The 24,572-nt window shown below is 46.0% G+C and overlaps 9 non-coding genes across 9 annotated transcripts; 1 reads left to right on the top strand and 8 right to left on the bottom strand.

Annotated features, from left to right (window-relative positions):
* Positions 1-633: 633 nt before the first annotated feature.
* On the top strand, positions 634-706 carry trnaa-agc (transfer RNA alanine (anticodon AGC)). The gene has a single exon. It is a non-coding gene; the product is annotated as a tRNA-Ala (tRNA).
* A 758-nt stretch (positions 707-1,464) lies between these two features.
* Positions 1,465-1,536, bottom strand: trnap-agg (transfer RNA proline (anticodon AGG)). Its single transcript has one exon. It is a non-coding gene; the product is annotated as a tRNA-Pro (tRNA).
* A 2,116-nt stretch (positions 1,537-3,652) lies between these two features.
* trnap-agg (transfer RNA proline (anticodon AGG)) lies at positions 3,653-3,724 on the bottom strand. Its single transcript has one exon. It is a non-coding gene; the product is annotated as a tRNA-Pro (tRNA).
* A 2,117-nt stretch (positions 3,725-5,841) lies between these two features.
* On the bottom strand, positions 5,842-5,913 carry trnap-agg (transfer RNA proline (anticodon AGG)). Its single transcript has one exon. It is a non-coding gene; the product is annotated as a tRNA-Pro (tRNA).
* A 2,117-nt stretch (positions 5,914-8,030) lies between these two features.
* trnap-agg (transfer RNA proline (anticodon AGG)) lies at positions 8,031-8,102 on the bottom strand. Its single transcript has one exon. It is a non-coding gene; the product is annotated as a tRNA-Pro (tRNA).
* Positions 8,103-10,219: 2,117 nt separating this feature from the next.
* Positions 10,220-10,291, bottom strand: trnap-agg (transfer RNA proline (anticodon AGG)). Its single transcript has one exon. It is a non-coding gene; the product is annotated as a tRNA-Pro (tRNA).
* A 2,117-nt stretch (positions 10,292-12,408) lies between these two features.
* On the bottom strand, positions 12,409-12,480 carry trnap-agg (transfer RNA proline (anticodon AGG)). The gene has a single exon. It is a non-coding gene; the product is annotated as a tRNA-Pro (tRNA).
* Positions 12,481-21,581: 9,101 nt separating this feature from the next.
* On the bottom strand, positions 21,582-21,653 carry trnaf-aaa (transfer RNA phenylalanine (anticodon AAA)). Its single transcript has one exon. It is a non-coding gene; the product is annotated as a tRNA-Phe (tRNA).
* A 2,837-nt stretch (positions 21,654-24,490) lies between these two features.
* trnal-uag (transfer RNA leucine (anticodon UAG)) lies at positions 24,491-24,572 on the bottom strand. Its single transcript has one exon. It is a non-coding gene; the product is annotated as a tRNA-Leu (tRNA).

The raw sequence follows: 24,572 nt of genomic DNA, 5'->3' as shown, positions 1-24,572 counted from the left end.
TGTGAGGCAAACTTTCCGGTGTGTGTACTGCAGCTGGGCTTGTTGGCGTAATTGGTAGTGCGTCAGTCTCGTCATCTGAAGGGCCTGAGTTTGATCCTCACACGGGGCAGGGCTGCTTCCTCTCTTGCTCTTTTCAAACACTTGCGGCAACTGTTCGCTCATAACCACGTCTGGAATGCGTGACCTTTACACGGGCGAGAAGCAACGCCGCATCCCTTTTCTAAAGAACATTCACATTCAGAAATAAGTCAAGAAATTTGCCATTACTTTCGCTCGCACTGCTGTCAGCCTGCCCATGTTGCCAAAGAAAGATTCACTCGGCGTCAACATGACAGAACAGCGGTCACTTGAAAGCAATGTTCCACACTCCGTAAGCAAGAACTTCAGTGTTTGCAGTCACCCGATATGCCGATAGTCAAAGGAGCGCAAAACACGAAGCGTCAAAAGACAAGATGAGTGGATGGAAAGAGCGTTGAATTGATGAGCACAAAAGTTCAGCTCGTACAATAGGCAACGAAGGTCTCAGCGTCGTCATCGCATTTGAAAGGACTGCCTTGCAGACCAAGGGCAGTGGGCGGTGCCCGGTAAGAGGGGCAGAGGCGGTAAGACATGATGCCGTGACGCATGAAGTGAGGGGGATTAGCTCAAATGGTAGAGCGCTTGCTTAGCATGCAAGAGGTAGCGGGATCGATGCCCGCATCCTCCAGGTCTGAGTTTGGATCTCCGGAAGCCCGGTGCTCTTGTTTAGCTTCTGCGACTTCTGACAGGTGCTCCTCCGTTGCGGAGAGAATGTCCTTCAGTTGTCAAGCGTTGAAGGGCCACACCTCCTTCCCAACCTCAGTCTGCACTGAGTGCGTCTCCGGCATTTTCTCGTCCAATTTGTCAGCTTAGCAAGTGAAAAGTATATCCGAGTGAAAACAGTGCTGATAATACTCTCACGAATTGTTAGAAGACGTGCTTTTGATCATCGATTGCTTAACAATCACATTCGTTCGACTTGAGCCATCAAGCTCGTAGTTTTCCTTCAAATCTTGAAAGCTCTCAGTGAGAACATCATAGGCTGCAGGACGCCCCGTAACTTGATTACTTCAACAGAAAGAAGAGCAGACAGCTCGACAAATATGTGAGGCGCAGAGAGCGCAAGGCGAGCCGCACACGTTTCGGTGGCTGAGAGAGGGCAGTTTTTGCTTCTGCATTTCCCAAGTAAGGACGCATGACAACAAGCGATCGCGGTGCTCATCTACGACACAGTGGCGATGAGTTTTCAGTACGTGTTCTTTTGAACGAGCAATGAGGTTGCCGCCTTGGACAGCTGACTGCACGCTCTCATTGTGCCACGTGATGAGAATTCACCAGGCTCGTTCAGTCATTAGTCACATTCCATCGTTTGCCATAAGCAGACGCTGCGAAGTGATGTGGATATCAGTTCCCAGTCTTGTGGAAGAGGAGGAAAAGAGCACATGAGGGCTCGTCCGGGAGTTGAACCCGGGACCTCTCGCACCCTAAGCGAGAATCATACCACTAGACCAACGAGCCACAGCAGCACTTTCCATTTCAATCTGTCAGCGAGCTTGAGGATGGGGAGAGGCGCCATTCGCTCGTCCAGTCAGACCTTCATCAATAAGTCAAGAAAGCTGCAATTACACGACTGCCTTGCAGACGAAGGGCAGTGAACTGTGCCCGGTAAGAGGGGAACAAGCGGCACTAGGTGACGCCGAGGCATAAGTCCCAGCGAAGGGGGTTGGCTTGTATGGTACAGCGCTTGCTTTGCATGTAGGAGATAGCAGGATCAATTCCCGCATCCTCCAGGTGTGTGCTTAGGGCTTGATGTGCCGAAAGGTGTCCTTTAGCCTGTGGTCCCGCCTTACATGGAGAGCATCGTGCAGCTGTCAAGCGTTTCGCAGCCACGCCCCCTTTTCATCTTCTCTCTGGCTTAAGCGTCACTCCGCCCCTCTCTCTTGACATTTCATGTCAGCATGTCAGAAGTCCGAGTGACATTTTTAATGGCTGAGTGAGGGCACGATGCTGAAGCAGAGAGGCCACTTCAGCCACAGAGACTTGTGCTAGGTGAGATCTGAAAGACGGACTCGCAACAGAAACAGACCAAAAATGTATCGGTGAGATCAAAAGGCAAATGCAACATTCAGCAGAGGGCGTCTAAAGATTAGGGAACGGGCGACTGAAATCCATGTGAGGCAAACTTTCCGGTGTGTGTTCTGCAGCTGGGCTTGTTGGCGTAATTGGTAGTGCGTCAGTCTCGTCATCTGAAGGGCCTGAGTTTGATCCTCACACGGGGCAGGGCTGCTTCCTCTCTTGCTCTTTTCAAACACTTGCGGCAACTGTTCGCTCATAACCACGTCTGGAATGCGTGACCTTTACACGGGCGAGAAGCAACGCCGCATCCCTTTTCTAAAGAACATTCACATTCAGAAATAAGTCAAGAAATTTGCCATTACTTTCGCTCGCACTGCTGTCAGCCTGCCCATGTTGCCAAAGAAAGATTCACTCGGCGTCAACATGACAGAACAGCGATCACTTGAAAGCAATGTTCCACACTCCGTAAGCAAGAACTTCAGTGTTTGCAGTCACCCGATATGCCGATAGTCAAAGGAGCGCAAAACACGAAGCGTCAAAAGACAAGATGAGTGGATGGAAAGAGCGTTGAATTGATGAGCACAAAAGTTCAGCTCGTACAATAGGCAACGAAGGTCTCAGCGTCGTCATCGCACTTGAAAGGACTGCCTTGCAGACCAAGGGCAGTGGGCGGTGCCCGGTAAGAGGGGCAGAGGCGGTAAGACATGATGCCGAGAAGCATGAAGCGAGGGGGATTAGCTCAAATGGTAGAGCGCTCGCTTAGCATGCAAGAGGTAGCGGGATCGATGCCCGCATCCTCCAGGTCTGAGTTTGGATCTCCGGAAGCCCGGTGCTCTTGTTTAGCTTCTGCGACTTCTGACAGGTGCTCCTCCGTTGCGGAGAGAATGTCCTTCAGTTGTCAAGCGTTGAAGGGCCACACCTCCTTCCCAACCTCAGTCTGCACTGAGTGCGTCTCCGGCATTTTCTCGTCCAATTTGTCAGCTTAGCAAGTGAAAAGTATATCCGAGTGAAAACAGTGCTGATAATACTCTCACGAATTGTTAGGAGACGTGCTTTTGATCATCGATTGCTTAACAATCACATTCGTTCGACTTGAGCCATCAAGCTCGTAGTTTTCCTTCAAATCTTGAAAGCTCTCAGTGAGAACATCATAGGCTGCAGGACGCCCGTAACTTGATTACTTCAACAGAAAGAAGAGCAGACAGCTCGACAAATATGTGAGGCGCAGAGAGCGCAAGGCGAGCCGCACACGTTTCGGTGGCTGAGAGAGGGCAGTTTTTGCTTCTGCATTTCCCAAGTAAGGACGCATGACAACAAGCGATCGCGGTGCTCATCTACGACACAGTGGCGATGAGTTTTCAGTACGTGTTCTTTTGAACGAGCGATGAGGTTGCCGCCTTGGACAGCTGACTGCACGCTCTCATTGTGCCACGTGATGAGAATTCACCAGGCTCGTTCAGTCATTAGTCACATTCCATCGTTTGCCATAAGCAGACGCTGCGAAGTGATGTGGATATCAGTTCCCAGTCTTGTGGAAGAGGAGGAAAAGAGCACACGAGGGCTCGTCCGGGAGTTGAACCCGGGACCTCTCGCACCCTAAGCGAGAATCATACCACTAGACCAACGAGCCACAGCAGCACTTTCCATTTCAATCTGTCAGCGAGCTTGAGGATGGGGAGAGGCGCCATTCGCTCGTCCAGTCAGACCTTCATCAATAAGTCAAGAAAGCTGCAATTACACGACTGCCTTGCAGACGAAGGGCAGTGAACTGTGCCCGGTAAGAGGGGAACAAGCGGCACTAGGTGACGCCGAGGCATAAGTCCCAGCGAAGGGGGTTGGCTTGTATGGTACAGCGCTTGCTTTGCATGTGGGAGATAGCAGGATCAATTCCCGCATCCTCCAGGTGTGTGCTTAGAGCTTGATGTGCCGAAAGGTGTCCTTTAGCCTGTGGTCCCGCCTTACATGGAGAGCATCGTGCAGCTGTCAAGCGTTTCGCAGCCACGCCCCCTTTTCATCTTCTCTCTGGCTTAAGCGTCACTCCGCCCCTCTCTCTTGACATTTCATGTCAGCATGTCAGAAGTCCGAGTGACATTTTTAATGGCTGAGTGAGGGCACGATGCTGAAGCAGAGAGGCCACTTCAGCCACAGAGACTTGTGCTAGGTGAGATCTGAAAGACGGACTCGCAACAGAAACAGACCAAAAATGTATCGGTGAGATCAAAAGGCAAATGCAACATTCAGCAGAGGGCGTCTAAAGATTAGGGAACGGGCGACTGAAATCCATGTGAGGCAAACTTTCCGGTGTGTGTACTGCAGCTGGGGTTGTTGGCGTAATTGGTAGTGCGTCAGTCTCGTCATCTGAAGGGCCTGAGTTTGATCCTCACACGGGGCAGGGCTGCTTCCTCTCTTGCTCTTTTCAAACACTTGCGGCAACTGTTCGCTCATAACCACGTCTGGAATGCGTGACCTTTACACGGGCGAGAAGCAACGCCGCATCCCTTTTCTAAAGAACATTCACATTCAGAAATAAGTCAAGAAATTTGCCATTACTTTCGCTCGCACTGCTGTCAGCCTGCCCATGTTGCCAAAGAAAGATTCACTCGGCGTCAACATGACAGAACAGCGATCACTTGAAAGCAATGTTCCACACTCCGTAAGCAAGAACTTCAGTGTTTGCAGTCACCCGATATGCCGGTAGTCAAAGGAGCGCAAAACACGAAGCGTCAAAAGACAAGATGAGTGGATGGAAAGAGCGTTGAATTGATGAGCACAAAAGTTCAGCTCGTACAATAGGCAACGAAGGTCTCAGCGTCGTCATCGCATTTGAAAGGACTGCCTTGCAGACCAAGGGCAGTGGGCGGTGCCCGGTAAGAGGGGCAGAGGCGGTAAGACATGATGCGGAGACACATGAAGCGAGGGGGATTAGCTCAAATGGTAGAGTGCTCGCTTAGCGTGCAAGAGGTAGCGGGATCGATGCCCGCATCCTCCAGGTCTGAGTTTGGATCTCCGGAAGCCCGGTGCTCTTGTTTAGCTTCTGCGACTTCTGACAGGTGCTCCTCCGTTGCGGAGAGAATGTCCTTCAGTTGTCAAGCGTTGAAGGGCCACACCTCCTTCCCAACCTCAGTCTGCACTGAGTGCGTCTCCGGCATTTTCTCGTCCAATTTGTCAGCTTAGCAAGTGAAAAGTATATCCGAGTGAAAACAGTGCTGATAATACTCTCACGAATTGTTAGAAGACGTGCTTTTGATCATCGATTGCTTAACAATCACATTCGTTGGACTTGAGCCATCAAGCTCGTAGTTTTCCTTCAAATCTTGAAAGCTCTCAGTGAGAACATCATAGGCTGCAGGACGCCCCGTAACTTGATTACTTCAACAGAAAGAAGAGCAGACAGCTCGACAAATATGTGAGGCGCAGAGAGCGCAAGGCGAGCCGCACACGTTTCGGTGGCTGAGAGAGGGCAGTTTTTGCTTCTGCATTTCCCAAGTAAGGACGCATGACAACAAGCGATCGCGGTGCTCATCTACGACACAGTGGCGATGAGTTTTCAGTACGTGTTCTTTTGAACGAGCAATGAGGTTGCCGCCTTGGACAGCTGACTGCACGCTCTCATTGTGCCACGTGATGAGAATTCACCAGGCTCGTTCAGTCATTAGTCACATTCCATCGTTTGCCATAAGCAGACGCTGCGAAGTGATGTGGATATCAGTTCCCAGTCTTGTGGAAGAGGAGGAAAAGAGCACACGAGGGCTCGTCCGGGAGTTGAACCCGGGACCTCTCGCACCCTAAGCGAGAATCATACCACTAGACCAACGAGCCACAGCAGCACTTTCCATTTCAATCTGTCAGCGAGCTTGAGGATGGGGAGAGGCGCCATTCGCTCGTCCAGTCAGACCTTCATCAATAAGTCAAGAAAGCTGCAATTACACGACTGCCTTGCAGACGAAGGGCAGTGAACTGTGCCCGGTAAGAGGGGAACAAGCGGCACTAGGTGACGCCGAGGCATAAGTCCCAGCGAGGGGGGTTGGCTTGTATGGTACAGCGCTTGCTTTGCATGTGGGAGATAGCGGGATCAATTCCCGCATCCTCCAGGTGTGTGCTTAGAGCTTGATGTGCCGAAAGGTGTCCTTTAGCCTATGGTCCCGCCTTACATGGAGAGCATCGTGCAGCTGTCAAGCGTTTCGCAGCCACGCCCCCTTTTCATCTTCTCTCTGGCTTAAGCGTCACTCCGCCCCTCTCTCTTGACATTTCATGTCAGCATGTCAGAAGTCCGAGTGACATTTTTAATGGCTGAGTGAGGGCACGATGCTGAAGCAGAGAGGCCACTTCAGCCACAGAGACTTGTGCTAGGTGAGATCTGAAAGACGGACTCGCAACAGAAACAGACCAAAAATGTATCGGTGAGATCAAAAGGCAAATGCAACATTCAGCAGAGGGCGTCTAAAGATTAGGGAACGGGCGACTGAAATCCATGTGAGGCAAACTTTCCGGTGTGTGTACTGCAGCTGGGCTTGTTGGCGTAATTGGTAGTGCGTCAGTCTCGTCATCTGAAGGGCCTGAGTTTGATCCTCACACGGGGCAGGGCTGCTTCCTCTCTTGCTCTTTTCAAACACTTGCGGCAACTGTTCGCTCATAACCACGTCTGGAATGCGTGACCTTTACAAGGGCGAGAAGCAACGCCGCATCCCTTTTCTAAAGAACATTCACATTCAGAAATAAGTCAAGAAATTTGCCATTACTTTCGCTCGCACTGCTGTCAGCCTGCCCATGTTGCCAAAGAAAGATTCACTCGGCGTCAACATGACAGAACAGCGATCACTTGAAAGCAATGTTCCACACTCCGTAAGCAAGAACTTCAGTGTTTGCAGTCACCCGATATGCCGATAGTCAAAGGAGCGCAAAACACGAAGCGTCAAAAGACAAGATGAGTTGATGGAAAGAGCGTTGAATTGATGAGCACAAAAGTTCAGCTCGTACAATAGGCAACGAAGGTCTCAGTGTCGTCATCGCACTTGAAAGGACTGCCTTGCAGACCAAGGGCAGTGGGCGGTGCCCGGTAAGAGGGGCAGAGGCGGTAAGACATGATGCCGAGACATATGAAGCGAGGGGGATTAGCTGAAATGGTAGAGCGCTCGCTTAGCATGCAAGAGGTAGCGGGATCGATGCCCGCATCCTCCAGGTCTGAGTTTGGATCTCCGGAAGCCCGTTGCTCTTGTTTAGCTTCTGCGACTTCTGACAGGTGCTCCTCCGTTGCGGAGAGAATGTCCTTCAGTTGTCAAGCGTTGAAGGGCCACACCTCCTTCCCAACCTCAGTCTGCACTGAGTGCGTCTCCGGCATTTTCTCGTCCAATTTGTCAGCTTAGCAAGTGAAAAGTATATCCGAGTGAAAACAGTGCTGATAATACTCTCACGAATTGTTAGAAGACGTGCTTTTGATCATCGATTGCTTAACAATCACATTCGTTCGACTTGAGCCATCAAGCTCGTAGTTTTCCTTCAAATCTTGAAAGCTCTCAGTGAGAACATCATAGGCTGCAGGACGCCCCGTAACTTGATTACTTCAACAGAAAGAAGAGCAGACAGCTCGACAAATATGTGAGGCGCAGAGAGCGCAAGGCGAGCCGCACACGTTTCGGTGGCTGAGAGAGGGCAGTTTTTGCTTCTGCATTTCCCAAGTAAGGACGCATGACAACAAGCGATCGCGGTGCTCATCTACGACATAGTGGTGATGAGTTTTCAGTACGTGTTCTTTTGAACGAGCAATGAGGTTGCCGCCTCGGACAGCTGACTGCATGCTCTCATTGTGCCACGTGATGAGAATTCACCAGGCTCGTTCAGTCATTAGTCACATTCCATCGTTTGCCATAAGCAGACGCTGCGAAGTGATGTGGATATCAGTTCCCAGTCTTGTGGAAGAGGAGGAAAAGAGCACACAAGGGCTCGTCCGGGAGTTGAACCCGGGACCTCTCACACCCTAAGCGAGAATCATACCACTATACCAACGAGCCACAGCAGCACTTTCCATTTCAATCTGTCGCGAGCTTGAGGATGGGGGAGAGGCGTCATTCGCTCGTCCAGACAGACCTTCATCAATAAGTCAAGAAAGCCGCAATTACACGACTGCCTTGTAGACGAAGGGCAGTGAACTGTGCCCGGTAAGAGGGGAACAAGCGGCACTAGGTGACGCCGAGGCATAAGCCCTAGCGAGGGGGGTTGGTTTGTATGGTACAGCGCTTGCTTTGCATGTGGGAGGTAGCAAGATCAATTCTCGCATCCTCCAGGTGTGTGCTTAGAGCTTGATGTGCCAAAAGGTGTCCTTTAGCCTGTGGTCACACCTTGCATGGAGAGCATCGTGCAGCTGTCAAGCGTTTCGCAGCCACGCCCCCTTTTCATCTTCTCTCTGGCTTAAGCGTCACTCCGCCCCTCTCTCTTGACATTTCATGTCAGCATGTCAGAAGTCCGAGTGACATTTTTAATGGCTGAGTGAGGGCACGATGCTGAAGCAGAGAGGCCACTTCAGCCACAGAGACTTGTGCTAGGTGAGATCTGAAAGACGGACTCGCAACAGAAACAGACCAAAAATGTATCGGTGAGATCAAAAGGCAAATGCAACATTCAGCAGAGGGCGTCTAAAGATTAGGGAACGGGCGACTGAAATCCATGTGAGGCAAACTTTCCGGTGTGTGTACTGCAGCTGGGCTTGTTGGCGTAATTGGTAGTGCGTCAGTCTCGTCATCTGAAGGGCCTGAGTTTGATCCTCACACGGGGCAGGGCTGCTTCCTCTCTTGCTCTTTTCAAACACTTGCGGCAACTGTTCGCTCATAACCACGTCTGGAATGCGTGACCTTTACACGGGGGAGAAGCAACGCCGCATCCCTTTTCTAAAGAACATTCACATTCAGAAATAAGTCAAGAAATTTGCCATTACTTTCGCTCGCACTGCTGTCAGCCTGCCCATGTTGCCAAAGAAAGATTCACTCGGCGTCAACATGACAGAACAGCGATCACTTGAAAACAATGTTCCACACTCCGTAAGCAAGAACTTCAGTGTTTGCAGTCACCCGATATGCCGATAGTCAAAGGAGCGCAAAACACGAAGCGTCAAAAGACAAGATGAGTGGATGGAAAGAGCGTTGAATTGATGAGCACAAAAGTTCAGCTCGTACAATAGGCAACGAAGGTCTCAGCGTCGTCATCGCACTTGAAAGGACTGCCTTGCAAACCAAGGGCAGTGGGCGGTGCCCGGTAAGAGGGGCAGAGGCGGTAAGACATGATGCCGAGAAGCATGAAGCGAGGGGGATTAGCTCAAATGGTAGAGCGCTCGCTTAGCATGCAAGAGGTAGCGGGATCGATGCCCGCATCCTCCAGGTCTGAGTTTGGATCTCCGGAAGCCCGGTGCTCTTGTTTAGCTTCTGCGACTTCTGACAGGTGCTCCTCCGTTGCGGAGAGAATGTCCTTCAGTTGTCAAGCGTTGAAGGGCCACACCTCCTTCCCAACCTCAGTCTGCACTGAGTGCGTCTCCGGCATTTTCTCGTCCAATTTGTCAGCTTAGCAAGTGAAAAGTATATCCGAGTGAAAACAGTGCTGATAATACTCTCACGAATTGTTAGAAGACGTGCTTTTGATCATCGATTGCTTAACAATCACATTCGTTCGACTTGAGCCATCAAGCTCGTAGTTTTCCTTCAAATCTTGAAAGCTCTCAGTGAGAACATCATAGGCTGCAGGACGCCCCGTAACTTGATTACTTCAACAGAAAGAAGAGCAGACAGCTCGACAAATATGTGAGGCGCAGAGAGCGCAAGGCGAGCCGCACACGTTTCGGTGGCTGAGAGAGGGCAGTTTTTGCTTCTGCATTTCCCAAGTAAGGACGCATGACAACAAACGATCGCGGTGCTCATCTACGACACAGTGGTGATGAGTTTTCAGTACGTGTTCTTTTGAACGAGCGATGAGGTTGCCGCCTTGGACAGCTGACTGCACGCTCTCATTGTGCCACGTGATGAGAATTCACCAGGCTCGTTCAGTCATTAGTCACATTCCATCGTTTGCCATAAGCAGACGCTGCGAAGTGATGTGGATATCAGTTCCCAGTCTTGTGGAAGAGGAGGAAAAGAGCACACGAGGGCTCGTCCGGGAGTTGAACCCGTGACCTCTCGCACCCTAAGCGAGAATCATACCACTAGACCAACGAGCCACAGCAGCACTTTCCATTTCAATCTGTCAGCGAGCTTGAGGATGGGGAGAGGCGCCATTCGCTCGTCCAGTCAGACCTTCATCAATAAGTCAAGAAAGCTGCAATTACACGACTGCCTTGCAGACGAAGGGCAGTGAACTGTGCCCGGTAAGAGGGGAACAAGCGGCACTAGGTGACGCCGAGGCATAAGTCCCAGCGAGGGGGGTTGGCTTGTATGGTACAGCGCTTGCTTTGCATGTGGGAGATAGCAGGATCAATTCCCGCATCCTCCAGGTGTGTGCTTAGAGCTTGATGTGCCGAAAGGTGTCCTTTAGCCTGTGGTCCCGCCTTACATGGAGAGCATCGTGCAGCTGTCAAGCGTTTCGCAGCCACGCCCCCTTTTCATCTTCTCTCTGGCTTAAGCGTCACTCCGCCCCTCTCTCTTGACATTTCATGTCAGCATGTCAGAAGTCCGAGTGACATTTTTAATGGCTGAGTGAGGGCACGATGCTGAAGCAGAGAGGCCACTTCAGCCACAGAGACTTGTGCTAGGTGAGATCTGAAAGACGGACTCACAACAGAAACAGACCAAAAATGTATGGGTGAGATCAAAAGGCAAATGCAACATTTAGCAGAGGGCGTCTAAAGATTAGGGAACGGGCGACTGAAATCCATGTGAGGCAAACTTTCCGGTGTGTGTCCTGCAGCTGGGTTTGTTGGCGTAATTGGTAGTGCGTCAGTCTCGTCATCTGAAGGGCCTGAGTTTGATCCTCACACGGGGCAGGGCTGCTTCCTCTCTTGCTCTTTTCAAACACTTGCGGCAACTGTTCTCTCATAACCACGTCTGGAATGCGTGACCTTTACACGGGCGAGAAGCAACGCCGCATCCATTTTCTAAAGAACATTCACATTCAGAAATAAGTCAAGAAATTTGCCATTACTTTCGCTCGCACTGCTGTCAGCCTGCCCATGTTGCCAAAGAAAGATTCACTCGGCGTCAACATGACAGAACAGCGATCACTTGAAAACAATGTTCCACACTCCGTAAGCAAGAACTTCAGTGTTTGCAGTCACCCGATATGCCGATAGTCAAAGGAGCGCAAAACACGAAGCGTCAAAAGACAAGATGAGTTGATGGAAAGAGCGTTGAATTGATGAGCACAAAAGTTCAGCTCGTACAATAGGCAACGAAGGTCCCAGCGTCGTCATCGCACTTGAAAGGACTGCCTTGCAGACCAAGGGCAGTGGGCAGTGCCCGGTAAGAGGGGCAGAGGCGGTAAGACATGATGCCGAGAAGCATGAAACGAGGAGGATGAGCTCAAATGGTAGAGCGCTCGCTTAGCATGCCAGAGGTAGCGGGATTGATGCCCGCATCCTCCAGGTCTGAGTTTAGAGCTCCAGGAGCCTGGTGCTCTCATTTAGCCTCTGTGACTTCTGACAGGTGCTCCTCCGTTGCGGAGAGAATGTCCTTCAATTGTCAAGCGTTGAAGGGCCACACCTCCTTCCCAACCTCAGTCTGCACTGAGTGCGTCTCCGGCATTTTCTCGTCCAATTTGTCAGCTTAGCAAGTGAAAAGTATATCCGAGTGAAAACAGTGCTGATAATACTCTCAGGAATTGTCAGAAGACGTGCTTTTGATCATCGATTGCTTAACAATCACATTCGTTCGACTTGAGCAATCAAGCTCGTAGTTTTCCTTCAAATCTTGAAAGCTCTCAGTGAGAACATCATAGGCTGCAGGACGCCCCGTAACTTGATTACTTCAACAGAAAGAAGAGCAGACAGCTCCACAAATATGCGAGGCGCAGAGAGCGCAAGGCGAGCCGCACACGTTTCGGTGGCTGAGAGAGGGCAGTTTTTGCTTCTGCATTTCCCAAGTAAGGACGCATGACAACAAGCGATCGCGGTGCTCATCTACGACATAGTGGTGATGAGTTTTCAGTACGTGTTCTTTTGAACGAGCAATGAGGTTGCCGCCTCGGACAGCTGACTGCACGCTCTCATTGTGCCACGTGATGAGAATTCACCAGGCTCGTTCAGTCATTAGTCACATTCCATCGTTTGCCATAAGCAGACGCTGCGAAGTGATGTGGATATCAGTTCCCAGTCTTGTGGAAGAGGAGGAAAAGAGCACACAAGGGCTCGTCCGGGAGTTGAACCCGGGACCTCTCACACCCTAAGCGAGAATCATACCACTAGACCAACGAGCCACAGCAGCACTTTCCATTTCAATCTGTTGCGAGCTTGAGGATGGGGGAGAGGCGTCATTCGCTCGTTCAGTCAGACCTTCATCAATAAGTCAAGAAAGCCGCAATTACACGACTGCCTTGTAGACGAAGGGCAGTGAACTGTGCCCGGTAAGAGGGGAACAAGCGGCACTAGGTGACGCCGAGGCATAAGCCCCAGCGAGGGGGGTTGGTTTGTATGGTACAGCGCTTGCTTTGCATGTGGGAGGTAGCAAGATCAATTCCCGCATCCTCCAGGTGTGTGCTTAGAGCTTGATGTGCCGAAAGGTGTCCTTTAGCCTGTGGTCACGCCTTGCATGGAGAGCATCGTGCAGCTGTCAAGCGTTTCGCAGCCACGCCCCCTTTTCATCTTCTCTCTGGCTTAAGCGTCTCCGCCACTCTCTCTTGACATTTCATGTCAGCTTGTCAGAAGTCCGAGTGACAATTTTAATGGCTGAGTGAGGGCACGATGCTGAAGCAGAGAGGCCACTTCAGCCAGAGAGACTTGTGCTAGGTGAGATCTGAAAGACGGACTCACAACAGAAACAGACCAAAAATGTATCGGTGAGATCAAAAGGCAAATGCAACATTCAGCAGAGGGCGTCTAAAGATTAGGGAACGGGCGACTGAAATCCATGTGAGGCAAACTTTCCGGTGTGTGTCCTGCAGCTGGGTTTGTTGGCGTAATTGGTAGTGCGTCAGTCTCGTCATCTGAAGGGCCTGAGTTTGATCCTCACGGGCGAGAAGCAACGCCGCATCCCTTTTCTAAAGAACATTCACATTCAGAAATAAGTCAAGAAATTTGCCATTACTTTCGCTCGCACTGCTGTCAGCCTGCCCATGTTGCCAAAGAAAGATTCACTCGGCGTCAACATGACAGAACAGCGATCACTTGAAAACAATGTTCCACACTCCGTAAGCAAGAACTTCAGTGTTTGCAGTCACCCGATATGCCAATAGTCAAAGGAGCGCAAAACACGAACCGTCAAAAGACAAGATGAGTTGATGGAAAGAGCGTTGAATTGATGAGCACAAAAGTTCAGCTCGTACAAAAGGCAACGAAGGTCTAGGCGTTGTCATCGCATTTGAAAGCCTGCCTTGCAGACTAAGGGCAGTGGGAGGTTGCTGTTTTGAGACGGAGGCATTGGGATGGTGGGCCGAGATCTATTCTTCTTAAGGAATTCTTCATCGTGAAAGATCGGTCCACAGGTCATCCAACGAACTCAGGGAATCATGTGGTACTGAAGGGAGTGAAGTGCTGAAACACATGACATGCCCCCTTGATCTCACATGCACAATTCTGCTGCAATATACACAGCTACCGTCCACACCAGGCAGTGGGGCTTCAGCAGAATCTGCTACGCCACCTGTAATTACATATCCAGCTGCACACATATACATGGCCCTTCTGTCCTTTTCAGGATCTCAAAAAAAAGCATAGCGTGGTTTTCCTGCCACATGATTGACCTCATCTCCCTCAGAATGTGCCCCGCCACATTCATTGCTGAAGCAGGACGGAGGCTAACGGACATGTCAGAACAGTGAGGTTCAACGATCTCTCCAAAATATTGTGGTTGTAGTGGAAGAGATATGTTTTAAATTGTACCTTGGTATTTCAAACTCTCTCTAGAATGTTATCCATTTCTATTTTATTTTGACAGGAACTGTTAAAAGGCTAATGACACTAGATGAAAAGAGAAGAAAGAAAACACAACGTTTCAGCTGTGGAGCCTTCTTCAGGTGTGAGGGCTCCACGGCTAAAATGTTGTGTTTTCTTTCTTTTCTTTTAAGCATGGAATAGACCTATTACTTGTTCCTTTGCAGCCTACACATGGTGATGCAGCTCCCCACCTGAACTGCTAATGATACTAGATGCCTGGTAGTTTGTGGTACTTGGTTATTGTCTTATGTTTGCTCAAACTGCATATGTGTTGTAGCAGCGAGGCTTATTAATAAGAAAGAATTAAGTGTTCTGAGCCTTCCCAAATGAGGCCCCATCTCTGTTCATCTCTGTGGTGCAGCCACAGAGAAACTATTCATGCAGGCTGATTTAAGGTTTCCTTTGATAAGGGACAGCTCCCAAAGGGGGATGCACTTAGCTAAGCCTGGCTATCATGATCAATGGTCATCCATTGGTGCCTATCTGTCTAGGGAGTGCCAGATGGACATCTGGACTGCATTCCTAGGTGTCAGGAGTAAATGACTCATATCTCACCTTGATCAACCAATCAGGGACTGGTAGGGCCAAGTAACCCACGTGGGACTCTGATGCCCATGGAACTTTCACCAATCAACGAGCTGAAGTTCCTCCAGGTAAAAACAAGAAACACAGAGAGCCTGTAGTAAGATTCAGGAGAATTCTGTGGACTTTTCTAAAGGGAATTCGAAGGAGAATTCCAGGGCAGGACGGCCCAGGAGCAGAAGGCTCCCAAGGGCAGGACATTCTCGCAGAGCGCCTCCTGACCATCCTGAGACTCAGCCCAGACAACCACGGAACGGCCAGTGTGTCCGAGTGCCAGAACTTTCCTTTGTTCTAAGAGTCTAGAGCGGAGGTTGCCAGAGAGTAACCAGAGGATCCACCCAAGGTTAGCACCAGTAGCAGGCCTCGTGAACAGGTTGGAACTGTGGACAGCTGAATCACTATTCAGAACTAGCGCTTCATCAGGAACGAACTGGTCTTCTTCCTGACTTGCTGGGACCCACAGTCATCTTTTCTCCTGTGCGCAAACTTTGCTAGTTAAAGCCAACACTAACTAGCCGGTCAGTGAGCATCAGCAGCGCACCGTCGCAAGCCGCACAGCACAGCCTGGCACCGAGCCAGAGAGCGCGGATTGGACAGCAACAGCCTGCAACTGTTTCTTTGAGTCCGCAGGATATCTGAATCCCCAGAGATTGGATGAGTATTCAACTTCACTGCATTACTGCTCGAGAATTCAATTGTTATCCCAACCAGTTGATATCAATTTAATTCCTAAGAGTTATGTACTTGTTTTGAGTATCTAATGTAGAAGTTATAACCAAGTTCATTTACGAAACGGTCTAAATGAATGATACATTGAACGTATGTCCTTTTGATATGTGTAACACTTTGTAACTGATTGAATATATACCTTTTGTATTCTGATAACCCTCTCGATAAGATCTGTTAGGTTTATATGCATATTCTATGTATTAATAAATGTATCCTCGTGTATTAGTACCTGTGTGTGTGCGTTGTTTGAGTTATGTCACATGGTTGGATTTTAAAGCCATCAAAAGAATCAATTTTGTGATTTACTGCTACAATTAATAATTGTCCCAGTAAATGCCCAAACCCTACAGAACTGGTGCCTTCAGAAAGCACACTACAGTGTGATTGCATATTTTTGTGTATTTTCATATGTCAATATTTAATTCACTCACATTCCTGTATGATTGGAAGGAAGGCAGATTGGATTTGGCACAGGACGCCTGCTCATATATGTTGATCTTTGTTGGGCTGGAAAAACAATGATAAAAAGTGAAAAAAGCTCTCCCCAACATTTCCCTTCTCTTGGCCATGGTTACACTGCCCTTTCTTTCCTTCTTTTGTCCTTCTACAAAGATTCCAGGGCTCTTTATCCACCATAATATCAGAAGCCAAAAATAACCATCTAATGTGTAAACAGCATTTGTAATGTTGGTAGCTGGAAGAGGTTAAGTATGTTTGCAAGACCTAGTTGATTACACCACAGACTTACCTTGTTTTTTAACAACTTTAAGCCACTGAACTACCGTAGTTCCTCCAGATAAAACAGGCAGCACGATGCCCAGAAGGTGCCCCTCCAGGACGTTCTCAGACTCAGCTCGGACAATCACGTGACGGCCAGTGTGTCCGAGTGCCAGGACTTAACTTTGTTTTAAGAGTCGAGAACGGAGGTTGCCCACGCATAACCAAAGGATCCGCCCGAGGTTAGCCCAGCAGCAAGCCCCGTGAACCGCGGGTACTCCACCTTCAAAGCTAACCTGATCAACGAGTGAACTACGGTTGGAACTGTCGACAGCTGAATCTCAGGATTCAGGACTAGCGCTACATCGGGAACGAACTAGTCTTCTTCCCATCTAAAGAGTGTGACTGGCTTGGACCCGTAGTCACTTTCCATGTGCACAAGCTCTGCTAGTTTCAGCCAACACTAACTAGCCGGTCTTCAAAGAGCATCAGCAGCGCATCGCAACAGGAATCTCTCCCTCCTCTCCTTCTCACCAGCCGCACCGGCCACTGCCTGGCACCGAGCCAGAGAGTGCCGATTGCACACAACAACAGCCTGCCACTGCTTCTTTATGTCCGCGGGAGATCGGAATCCACACAGATCGGATGAGTATTCAACATTCTGCATTACAGCTCAAGAATTCAATTGTTACCTCAACCACAATTGATATCAATCTAATACCTATGAGTGATGTACTTGCTTTTGAGTATCTAGTGTAGAAGTTGTAATCCCAGTTCATTTACGAAACAGTCTAAATGAATGGTATACTGAATGTATATCCCTCTTGGTTTGGAACTCTTCATGATTTAATATATACCTTTTGTATTCTGCTAACCCACACTCTTAAGATATGTTATGTTTATATGCACATTTTACGTATTAATAAGTGTATTAGTATCTGTGTGTGTGCGTTAATGAGTTAACCCGCAAAGTCGGTTTTCTAATAGCCATCAAAGAATCATTTTGTGACTTACTGCTACAATTAATAATTGTCCCAGTAAATACTCAAAACCCCTACACACGCATGGAAACCAATATTTACCTGCTAATCCAGAATGCAGCAGAGAACAGTTGGACAGAAGGTTAGTATCTGTCGATACTGCATCACAGAAGTCAGTCTCTTCCCCCTCATTATGCAGGCTCACTGACTCAGACATGGTGTTGATACACTGAGGGCACTTTGGCTGATTTGGTTAACATGCTTTCCTCTTAAACAGGAGATGCTTAAATCCCAGCAGTGCTTTTCTTCCTGTCTTGTCTTACAAAATGTATCACTATGGATGATTACGTACAGCTTGATTTTGTTTAACGCAAGTTTTCATTTTCTTTCTGGAACAACTTGCTTTTCATGAAATTCATACAGCTTGTTAAAGATGAAATACAAATCTTGCCTTGTATATCGCAGGCTGGTAAGAAAAAAGCATTATTTTCTTTTTTTTAAGCTTGCAAATGGAGAAAAGGGACACACGTGAGTCTCTGTTAATTTAAAGGTTAGTGGTTTGAGCCCACCCAGAAATGCACTTCTCATTATTGCAATGTAAACCTCATCTCTACTTATTCAGATTTCTTAGCAAAACCTTAACCCACTTGATATTTGCAAGAAATGTGAATGTTTTTGTTAAACAATTAAGTATGTAAGTCAATATCACTGGGAATGGCCAATAATGACCAACATTCAAGGACATCATATTCAGCCAAGGACTTTGATCTTCGAACGGCTAGCAGAAGAATTCATTTATGCTCTCGATGCATCCTTAGTTAGAATATTTAAAATTACGACACAGATTTGTTGGAGAACTTGACAAGCAAAAAAGACAGTTGTACAGCATGATTATGCTAGGACTGTACATTTGTATTTTAATACTTTTGTATATTTATCTTAATTGTAATATACATATAACCATAAATGCTGTTCTATGTAAATACATTTTGTTGTATTTTATCATATTTTAGCTGAGGGCACAAGGGGGTCTATTATACCTTCCGAAACTTCCAAGACAACTATAACAGAGGCTCATATTTTAATATAATTTGCTTTAAAAGAAAACCACAATTTGTACGATATCATCCCTCAATGTCGACGTTCAAATGAAGGATTTAAAGAAGCAACAGCGATAGGAGAGTTCATTGATTTTGGACCAATGTTTGAATCTGAACAATCCTTCCTCCTGGAAAGAAGAAAAAACAGGTATGTTTTGAGTCTCATGATGATGCTCTTCTGGATTAAAAAAAAAAACAGTGCAAATTTGTTTCGGATGTATTTTGGATAAAATTATAACTGTCATCGAAGAGAAATTTGATCAGTTGAATGCAGTCGAAACTTTTGACATTTTATATGATGACAGGACGTACATTTAGGACTCAGTACCGATAACGCTGCTGATATTGATGGAGTAGAAATTAAGTGTATTGGCAATTTTATCTGAGGCAAGAAGTACTAGAACACCTCCTATAAAAATGTTAGGATTCAGAGCAAGAAATATTTTTCCACCTCACCCAATGGTATTGCATTAACGAGGCTGAAGCTGGCTTCTTATTCGCCAGCTTCTTCTTCTGCCTTTAATGCTGCTGCTGTGTTGTTATGCCGCCTTTCGCCTTTAGATGGCTCTTTACAGTAATTTTTAAAAGTACTAATCAGGATGGATTACTGTATTTATCCTCAGTAAATGGGAATATGTAAGTAGTGACTATCCAAATAACATTTTTGTGTGAAACACATTTCAGAAAATTGTAAACCAATTTTCAAAACTCACAATAACACAAACACAATAAGTAAATAAGACAAAGGCAAAACATAAGTTCACAGGCACTTTCTGCATATTTACCACGACCTTGCCTTCTGATCATAAAAAGTCTTAAAATCTTGCATTTTACAAGAACTTTTTAATATAAATGGGACATTTAGAACATGGCATATGAGAATATATGGTTAACCGAGGATGAGCAACAGGAGATGGCACTTCCTGCTTCTTGCTATAAACCTACCCCCTGGTTATAAAAACATCTAAAAATTCTGACACTGAGGTGTGAGAGACAATGGAACAGACTATCAAAATCCTGAACTTTAGGAAATTTTACAGTGCCATTTTTTCAAATATGACCCTGTGAACATGGCATGTCCCTCCTTCCTCATTACCAAAACATCTCAATGTTCCAACACTATGTACATTGGTAATTACAACACTTCAATGTTGCATTTCTGAGTTGTGACATTGTGAACATGGCATGTTCAAGTATATAGAAACTCTAGATCAGAACAGGCTAAATGCAATTCATAGTGATTTATCATTTTCTGACTTTCTAAATGAAAAAAAAATCGGTGATTATGACACTTCGGTATGACATAAAATATGCTTCAATGATAGAATAAATAATCATGGAAAAAATACCCACATTGGACATTCATAGTTGTGATTATAGGAATGTTAAATATCAGGTGAGTAGCTGCGTCAGCATGCGTAGGCTGCAAAGGAACAAGTAAAGGGTTATTCCATGCTGAAAAGAGAAGAAAGGAAACACGACGTGTTGGCCGTGGAGCCTTCTTCAGGTGTTAGAAAGACAGGGCAGTATGCACAGATAATTTTCTTTTTATCTTTGCTTACTGCAGTTTATCTTTGATGACAACATCAAAGACATTAAGGAATTCTTACGGCTAACAGCTCCACATCAACTTCCTTTTATAACTAACCTCATCAGATCTCTCAACTGCACTCTTCCAGTTTCTCACTTCAGAGAAGGATAAAAAACTCAATCATCCTCTACAGAGAAAAACCATCAACACCCCTACCACCTCCACCAATCCTAACCTTGTTGTTACTATACCCTCTGACCTTTCCCTTTCACCCCTTTGCATCCTCAGCTAACATATTTTAATATTACAACACAATTACAATAGATTGTACAGTATTTACAGTTTAAAATTAAGTAAATATGTCCAAATATCAAAATCCAACTGCACAGTGCTAACAAAACAATGCTTGTCAAGTTCTCAAACAAATCTGCATTGTATTTTTAAAATATTTCAGCAGAGGATGTGACGGGAGTATAAATGACGATTCAACGATCATTTTTCTTGGGTGAATATGGTTTTCTGGGGAGTTGCGATGTTGGGCATTATTGGACATTTTTGACAAGTGTTGAACAGTCACATTTCCTACAAATATTAAAATGGCTATGGTTTAGCTGAGAAATCCAATCGACCTATGTGAAAACAATGTTTACATCACAGAAGAAACCCATCCCTGGGTGGACTTGAACCACCAACCTATCGGTTAATAGCTAAACACGGTAACCGATTGCGTCACAGAGACTGACTGGTGGAGTCTCTTCTCGAATCAAAAAAAAAAACTCTTCCCGTTTATTTTGCCAGCCGGTAATATTTCTTCTGCACTGATAACCAAGAACTGAATTTCATGTTTCGCAAGCTGTGTGAATTTCATCAAAAACAAGTTTTCCAGAAAGGAAATGAACACATGCATTTAATGAAATCAAGCCCTTTGTGAGTGCCCAAAATGGTACGTTCTGTACTACAAGATAGGAAGAAAGACACGGCTGGGATTTGAATCACAGTTCTTTTGTTCAATAAAGAGGCTCTTTAACCAAATAAGCTACGGTGACAGGACCACCATCACCTTTTACAGCCACTTGGACACACCGCTCTGAGACATCTGCGTTCAGTAAGCGCTGAGCCTGCGCTCAGAGCAATTTGCCTCTTTTACATACAGTAGCAGCCCCGACACTGAGAAACGAAGAGAACTGACTTTTATCTGGCATTTTTCATGTCCAATGCGTTTGACATCTCCCAAGGGCGACAAGGTTCTTCTGATTTTGGATCACAAGATTGTAGGTCCGACTTCTACCTGGCTCGTGTAAATTTTATTCAAGCTCCTCAGTAATAGATGTCTATTATGTAATGAACCGCACCTGAAAGCAAACATTGGGTCTGTTTCCTTTGTTTTCCAGCATGAAATAGCAAATTGTTACAAAAAGTACCTGCTAATGTCCAATAGCGTTTTTTTTTCAAATTACATTTTCAGGCTTCAGACACTTTTTAATAAAAAAAAATGTCCGGAAACTCCATAACTTTCAGGTTTGCTTGAACCTGTATTAAAAGAAGTTATTTGAAACTTCCGGGATTCCATTCTCTGATGTAGCTGTCTCTAAAGACGGATGTGATGTTTCGCAGATGTGAACTGTGCCTTCTCTCTTGTGTTCAAGGGTATTCGCTGTGTGAGATCCTAACTGTATGTCCAGTAGGGCTCTATTTTGTTTAGATTATCTATGTGGTGTACAGATAGAACTCAACTGCATGGTGTGAATTCTGTGTTCAGGACGAGCAGAACCTGAAAAACTAAAAGCAGACCTCAACGTGATTTGAACACGCAGCCTTCTGATCTTTAGTCAGACACGCTACCTTTGCACCACAAGGTCACAACTTCCAGCTAATTTGAATTCCCCAAAGGAGACAAATCAGCTTCACAAAAAAAAGATTTTTTTTCCTCCTGTGAGGAGCGCCGCTCTTCTGAAGAGAGTCTCTTCATCCCAGACCACATTTTATTCTTCCTGCGCAGCTGAAGTGCAGGTGTTGTTCTCAATAACAGATCCAGGAACACTGACTGTTTTTCTATTTTTTTTAATTAAGTACCCCATGGTGCAACGGTAGCACGTCTGACTCTAAATCTCCAAGTTCATTTTCAAAGTATATCAGAGTCAACTGATACTGATCAGGTTTTGCTGCTACTGAACCCGCAGTCTTCACCTTAAAGTTCAATTCCCCAAGCCTTCTGACCTTATATGTCCATCCCTTCTCGTCAAAACTCGTATTTTCACAGAGTACCCTACAGAAATCGCAGTATAGAATGAAAAACTCCAGTAGATCTCGGCCACTGTTGGTGATTTTCCTTTAAAAACAAATTAATCTCCTGAAATTTTAGTGTATCACTTTCACTGAGACCGAGGAGTGTTAAGCTGTACATGAGTCTTTGTGGCTCGGTTGTTAACAAAAAGGGTGGTGGTTTGAGCCCTCCCAGGGACACTATGAGCCTTTTAATGTACACACCCGTCTCACTTTATCTCCACGGCTGGTCTCCACCGCAATCAAATACAGAGCCCGCAGGGGGCAGTAAGCTCGCATATATAGCTCACTGTGTATATAATGAAGAAGCAGAGGTTAGTTTCTTATCTGCGCGTTACAGGGTCTTATGCAACTCGTACCAACAGCTGGGGTTTGATCCCTGCACGGGCTATTAGTTGAAAGGCCATTGTAAATGACATGTAAGAGATTTATAGATAGATACTTTATTGATCCCGTGAGGGAAATTAATCAAGCTTATCCAGCTGGCTTTTACGTTTCACACTAAATTGCGATCTTGAAACCAAAATAGTTAGAAATATGGAACACAACCATTGTTCCCCAAGAAGGAAAGCTGTTTAACACTGATGTCACACCTTTTTATTTAACCCAGATTGTGAAGACAACTCTGCCCTATCAAAGGAAAATGTTGCACAAAAGTTGGAAAGCACACTCTGAATCCATCTGTACTGTATATTTGATTTCCGCGAACCGTTCAAGGCTGCTTGGTGCTTCGCAAGCAAGTCATTTCAGGGAAGAAACTCAGTTTAGAGAACTACTGGTGCATTTTCACTCATTGAATTTGATCTTTGTACTCTCTTTTCATTCTCAGCTATAATATTTCAAAATTACAGTTCGGATTTGTTGGAAAACTTCAGAGGCATTATTAAGTTAGGACTGTACAATTGTATTTTAATATCTTGTTATATTTACCTTCATTTTAATATGGATGTAACCATAAATGTTGTACTTTTTAAAACATTTTAACTGAGGACGCACAACGACTATTATACCTTGTGATACATGCAAGACATCTGTAAACGAAGATGTAATTACAGTCAAATTGGCAATTAAAAGAAAACCACAATTTGTATAATATTATTTCTCTATGTCGATGATCAGTTGAAGGATTTGAAGAAACTATATATTATTCCTCGATATCGATGATCAGTTGAAGGATTTGAAGAAACAGCAGCAATAGCAGGTGATTTTGGTTTTGAACCCTTTTTTACACCTCAATAATTCATTTGTCCTCGAAAAAAGAAAAGACAGGCATGTTTTGAGTCTCATAATGATCATCTTCTCGATCCAAAGAAACGTATAAATTTGATTCCTTCCGTAGTATTTTGAAGGATTCAGGCTCCTTCTCAGAGATCCTTGCTCGCCAAATAACTTTGCATCTGAGGAAGAGCACCACGGAAAAAACCCAACTCAACAAGAGAGCGCGTTGGTTGCTCTTGCTCTTAATGCAAGGAGCTGTTTTTTTTTCCTCACAATAATAATTATTAACCAGAAACAGCAGCACAGGTAGGTCGCATTTGTGATTATGTCACTTCTCTGCTTCAGCAAGGTCAATAAAAGACTCTGAAAGTAGTGAAGCAAAACTGAACTCAAAATCATATTAGGAATTCTGAGCGATATCTCCATACAGGTAATCCAACAGAACGTTGAAATATTTGAATATCATCTCTCTGTATATTGCGCTGCTTTTAACCCAGAGTAAAACTATTGGATTGAAGGAATGCTAACCGCTGGGTTAAAATGTATAGTTGTTATTTGGAGAAATCTGTAAACTCGTGATCTTATATGTTTTAAAAGACAGCACAGGAAAAAACAGTGCTGATTATTTTCCGGAGACGGAGCACTGATGACCTATCCGAGCTAATCGATAAAACCCACCCAGTGGATACTCTAGCAGAATGTCAAAGAACATTCACCTTTGTATCCAAAGAAACCACAGGAACAACATCAGGAAGCACAATCAATTCCCCTTTTAAATCTTTCCTGTAAGGTATGCTATGTGAATTCATGAAGTGAATCCTCTGATCTCTTTTGATCACGAACAAAGTACTTCTGATGGAGCGCTATGTTCAAAGATTTAATAAGCTTTACCCCTTCCAACGATTCGGCGTGAAGAATTAAAAGTTTCACAGACAAAAGCAGCTCACCACCACAGCCAATATTAAATGTACTTGCTGGTACACTATCATGTGCACTGCCTCAAAAGTGATCTCGGCAGATGTTGTTCCCTACATAAAGCTGAACGTGCCAAAGAGAATTTCTGTTGAGAAAACAAAATATTTTTTCTGCCTTGATGTTAAGCCTGTCTTTTAGAAAGTCTATCTCTAAACACCTCCCGCAGCCTAACAAAAAGCGCTTTTACTGATCGTATTGCAGGTCTTAAAACAATAACATTTGGCAGCGGTGGGATTCGAACCCACGCCCCCAGAGAGACTGGAGCCTAAATCCAGCGCCTTAGACCGCTCGGCCACGCTACC

This window comes from Lepisosteus oculatus, chromosome 14, assembly GCF_040954835.1.
Source record: "Lepisosteus oculatus isolate fLepOcu1 chromosome 14, fLepOcu1.hap2, whole genome shotgun sequence".
In the NCBI taxonomy this organism is placed as follows: Eukaryota; Metazoa; Chordata; class Actinopteri; order Semionotiformes; family Lepisosteidae; genus Lepisosteus; species Lepisosteus oculatus.
Note: the sequence above shows the minus strand (reverse complement) of the source record. Positions and strands in the feature narration are given on the sequence as shown.